Here is a 5,384-nt window from a genome sequence, read left to right as displayed (position 1 = left end):
GGCACTCGGTCCTCTGACTTTTCTTCCTCATGCAAGTACCATACCAGTCACATACAACCCCCATCCCAGGCCTGTCCCTTCACACCACTAGGGGGCAGCAGTTGCTTCATCAATGGCAAGATACCAGGGGATGGAGATTCAGGTGAGGTTTTGCTTGTTAAGAGATGGCTTTTGTGAGTGGTCTTCCAGCTGGAGCATCCAAAACAGCTCCTGTCTTTTGGAGCCCTTGACAGTGAATCTGCTTTTGCCTGGTTTGGGCACCTGGAAGAGGTTTATTCCAGAACAAGGGTTTTCTTGGGTCCCATTGCCTTTCAGCCTGGTTCTGGAATGTTTTGGTCAGCTCATGGCCACACTTAAAGCTAAAAGGAAAATCGATCAGCCAAGGTGCTGCCTTGGCAGCTGATACAAAGTGGAACAAAATAGCTCAGAACTGCAGCATCAATGCAACCATGTGACGCAAGTGCAATTTTTGGCAGTGATGTGAAATCTTATTTTTGTGAGGTCACCGACATCTGCAGGGAGGATTGGACGCATCATAAAAATCATTGTTTTTGTAAGCTAGCTTGTTATTTACAGATTCATTTATTGATACTGCAGCTATTTGTAAGAGCACCTCCTACTTGCCAGGCCTTGTTCAGCACTGGGGATGCAGTGGAGAACAAGGCAGCCACGGCCTGACTTCATGGACCTCTCGGTCTAGCGCGAGGATAAACAAGAACGAGGCAATTCCAGTAGGTGACAACGGCTCTGAGCGGGGCTGGGGGAGTAAGCTCGGGAGCTTGTAGGAGAGGCTTAGCCTAGACTTAAGGAGTCAAGGAAGGCTTTGCAGAAGTGATGACTATGACGGCACTTGAAGGATGAGAAGTTGGGTGGGCAGGGCTTCCCTGGTGGCGCAGTGGTTAAGAATCCGCCTGCCAATGCAGGGGACACGGGTGCAAGCCCTGGTGCAGGAAGATCCCACATGCCACGGAGCAGCTAAGCCCGTGCGCCACAGCTACTGAGCCCACATGCCACAACTACTGATGCCTGTGCACCTAGAGCCCGTGCTCCACAACGAGAAGCCCGCGCACTGCAGCGAAGAGTAGCCCCTGCTCGCCGCAACTGGAGACAGCCTGAGCGCAGCCAGGAAGACCCAACGCAGCCAAAAATAAATAAATAAATAAATTTATAGTAAAAAAAAAAAAGTTAGGTGGGCAGAGAGGAAGATTGGGGGGAGGGGGATATTTCAGGCCGAGAGAACTGTGTGTTAAGTGGCTCAAGTTTAGATGAAATAAAAGTTTCCAAAGCTGGAGCACAGATGCAAGTGGGTGAGATGAGATAGCACAGGAAAGATAGGCAGAGGCCATAATACACTTAAGAATTTCATCTCAAGGGCATTGAGGAAACACTGAAATTTTCTTGTTTCTTAATAAGTGGAGTCACATCACCAAATGGCTGTTTTGTGCCCAGAGAAGAGGCTCAAATCGAAATATTAAGAATGAAAAAAAAGGAACATGAAGCTAACTGTACCGTCTCAAATACTGTTGTCAACGTCAGGATGGAGAGGCTGTCTGGGCAGAAGGGTGGAAGAGACCTGGAAGACACAGGTGCTAGAAGAAGGCAAATCAAGCCATGAAGGAATGATGCCCAGCACCCCCATCTGAGAGGCCTGATGGGGGTCTGTCCCATCATTCAGTTCCCACATGCCTGGTGATGCCTAAAGCCTTCTTTCAGTTTCCAGCAAGCGACCCAGAAACCCTGTCCCTCTCAGTCCCACTTCCTGCACCAAAGTTCAGGAAGGCTTGTCCTTGAAAATCTCTGACTTTGAATATCAGGCACAAACTAGCCACCTTCTTAAAGCTCCCCAATCTGCCTCTCTCTCAATTTACTTATTAAGCCAACTAGACACTGTGGGAAACAGGGAAGTAACTGGCAGTCATTGCCCTCAAGTTCTTTGTAGTCTCTCCTGGAAGAATCATTCTGCGAGTTGGGTTCAAGGGATCCTATTTAATCTTCAAGATCAGGCCATGGGCAGTGCTGTCCGAATCTTGGATGCCCAGACAGGTGTGCCCTGGAGAAGCACCACTGTCAAATTCCCTGTGACTAAGAGGGGTCATGCTGGGAATTGCAGGTGGAGATGAGGTCTCCTTTTTCTGCCCAAGAGCCGGGGAAGGAGCTGCAGGTGTGGAACGCCAGGGGCACACAAGTCCCTGTCCCCAGGGAGCAGTCCTTTCAGGTTAGCCCTTTTTCCTTTCCTGGTCATCGCCTTTTTCTCATGGAGGTCTATTCTGGTCCTAACAGTGACTCTCCCAATCTTATCCACCCACCCTCCAACCCCAAACTGAGTCTGGGAACTCCTCCTTCTAAGCCAACAAGCCACTACTTGTATCCTTAAAGGCTTGAACCTTTGGAAGATACTCTCATACAACCAGCAGGTGGCATCAAAACCCTCTACCCCTCAGCTCCGGCAATCTCTCAGTTGAGAATCTACTCAACCCTCTCCAAAGAGACTGGTGAGCTGTCAGACTTAGGACAGGATTAGATCTAGGCTCTGCAACTTAAGGGCTGTTAAAACTTTGGCAGCTCTGCTTAAACCTTTCTGACTCTCAGTTTTTTCATCTGTAAAATGGGGGTGTTACTTGCCAAAGTCATTAGAGGTCCACCATAAGGTATTTAGTGTCTAGCACGTGGACTGCACGTGGAAGCGCTTCCATAAATGTGAGCTCTTCGTAGGACTGCTCATAGGGAGGATTCTGGGTGAGGAAGTCTCAACGCTGAGGAGGCAGCTGGCGCTGGGTAGCACTACGCGGCCAATGCCCTTTTAACATTGCACTGCTAGTGATAGGCGCAGACAGTAGCACAATGTGAAAAGAGCTCCGGCCCGCAGCAGAGGCATGCCGGTCCTGCCTCCTCGCCCCTTCTCCCAGTCCCCGGGCCACTCAGCTCTCCTGGCCTCCCTCTGCCCCTTCTCATCTTCAGTACAGCTTTCCTCCCTTCTCTTCCGTCCTCAGCGTAGATCTTCTATTTTCCCTCCACTCGTCCTTTGGCCTTCTTCCTCACACCCTTCTTGGCATCGAGACCACCCTTTCCCTGAGGTTTCGGGGCTGGGGGAACAGGGTCCAAGGAGGCAGCTTGGCACTCAATCTTCACAGGAAATGACCGGTAGAAACCCCCCAAATTTGGGGGTGACATGAAGCTGTGTTTATCTGGATTTGTATCTCCGGCAGCTTCCCTCCAGAGAGGAGCTGGCAGACCAGGACCAGAGAACCCTCTCTTCCTCCCTACGCCAAAGCTCGCTCTCCTTTTTAGTTTAGATAAAGGGAAGTTCTAGGCCTTAAGGGGACAGCCTCAGATGAACCTTCAGGACCAGAGGGATGGTGGAGAAAAGACACAGGGTCCCCAGGCTGCACAGGAGGGGAGGTGCTTCTGGAGGTGGAAGCTGCGGGCAAAGTCCCACCTCTGCATCTCCTCTTGGAGGTCATTAAATCCACTTTATGGGTTCAGCATTAAACGAAACGGTGCGGTTGACTCCCTCACCATTAGAGATAGGTTTTCATTGGCAGTGGGATCCGAATCCGAGTTGTTTCTCATTTATCCAGGGACTCCAGTTAGGGAGCCCTCAGCTCACCCAGAACTTCCCCATTCTGCCTGGTCTAACGGGCTTAAACCCTGGATAAACAATCCTGACACCAGCCAAAGGTTCAGAGCCAGGCAGAGCTCTAGGGTGGCACATTCCTGGCTAGAGCTGTGGCCCCGGAAGCTCAGCTCCAGTTCGGACCCGGTGAACTGTGTGCAGCCCAGAGGGTCAGGGGCTGCGGGGTAACTCCCCGGTGCAGCGATCAGGGAAGGCCTCCAGGAGATAACCTCCGCCTTCCACAGCCGGCCGGAGGAATGGCGGACAGACTCCCAGTTGGGAGCTCTTCCTCTGGGCTTCCCCTCCGGCCCCCTCCCACCCCCTCAGGAAGCAGGAGAGCCTCTCTCCCGCCTTCCCAGGCAGAGTTTGTTCCTGTGATCTGCAAAACGTTCTAACGGACGGGGACCCAGGCCCCACTAGGGCCAGTCGCCAGGCCTCTGCTCTTGGGTTGAGCGAAGCAGTCCCAGCAGGGAACTGGATCATGCCAACAGGGGGCAGAGGGGCAAAGGCAGGACTGCCCAGCAAGTTCCTGGAGATGAGGGGAAGATTCCTCACCAAGGGGTTCCCAGATCTCTCCCGGGGGGAGAGAAGGGAGAGGGGGCTGGGACCAAGGTCCCTTCGGCTCTCACACCCAACTCACTGCAGAGCGGCCCCTGCGATTCACCAGCCAGCAGGGCCCGTCCCCCAGCGTGGGCCCAGGAGCCATCCCCCAGCTCCTTCCAGAGGCGGGTGTGGAGACCGAGGAGGAAATGGGGGAGGGGAGGCCCCGGCTCAAGTTCTCTCCACTCCCCCTCCTCATTGGCCACCATCTTCCGGCCCCTGCTCCCCAGAGCCGCAGGGGATGGGGCCCAGCCTGCGGAAGGGAGAGAAAGGGCAGGTGGAGGGTTAGCTGGAGCAGCGGGGGCAGGGGCTGGCCCCAACTGTCTCCTCCCACCCCCGCCCCGCAGCCATGGCGACTGGAGGAGGAGGGGACCAGGAGGGTCCTGAAAGCCCCGTTCCGTGAATGGGCTGAAAGGGGCAGGGGGAGGTGGGGGGATGGGGGTGCGCTCGCCCTCAACGCCCAACGGTGCCCCCCCCACCTCCGTCCCCCAGGACACACACACCTAGAGGCTGGACCACACACGCGCGCACACGCAAACTCCCAGCCACACTCGCTGCACAACTCAGCCCTTACTACACACTTACCCAAACAGCAAGCCCCGGAGTGTGAGCCCACGGCTGCTTCACAGAACACACCCCTTAAAACCCCACAACTCTCAGCCCAAGAACGGGCCTCACACGCACACACAGCCCCTTGGCTCGTGCACAACTTCTCAAGATGCACAACTCCCCGCCCGGCTCCAGCCCTTCAGCCACGGCGCTCCCCTCTGAGCACAGCCGCCAAGTCCCCGGCACGCCCGGCCCCAGACGGCCCGGCCCCAGCCCGGCAGCAGCCGCCCTCCCCTGCGCACCACCTCCCGCTGGAGAAGGACCGGGAAGCCGCCCCAGCACGGCGTGCCCGCTGCTCGCCAGCTACAGGCGCTGCGAAAGGAAAAAACGGAAGAGATGCCCACGAGGGGAGGAGGATGGAGAGGGGGAAAGAAGACGAGGGGACGAGCCCAGACCACCCCCCGCCCCTCGCCGAGAGAATAAAACCGAAAACCGGGGGCGTTACCCCTCAGGGCGCTCAGATACCTACACATCGCGCTTCCTTACGTTCCTCTGCCTGCCACCTCCTTCTTCCCGGGCTCTTTCTCTGCCCTTCCCTCCCTCTTGGCTTCCCTCCCTGGCC

At 55.4% G+C, this 5,384-nt stretch overlaps 1 long non-coding RNA gene across 1 annotated transcript; it reads right to left on the bottom strand.

Moving 5' to 3' along the window:
- Positions 1-563: 563 nt before the first annotated feature.
- LOC309667602 lies at positions 564-5,355 on the bottom strand. Its single transcript, XR_014267833.1, has 2 exons — positions 5,292-5,355; positions 564-1,573 (listed from the first exon to the last, which is right to left on the bottom strand). It is a non-coding gene; the product is annotated as an uncharacterized lncRNA (long non-coding RNA).
- Positions 5,356-5,384: the final 29 nt, after the last annotated feature.

The sequence above is a fragment of the Balaenoptera physalus genome (assembly GCF_965194825.1).
Source record: "Balaenoptera physalus genome assembly, chromosome: 10".
Lineage (NCBI taxonomy): Eukaryota > Metazoa > Chordata > Mammalia > Artiodactyla > Balaenopteridae > Balaenoptera > Balaenoptera physalus.
The sequence above is the reverse complement of the archived record's forward strand: the minus strand, read 5'-3'. Positions and strand labels throughout refer to the sequence as shown.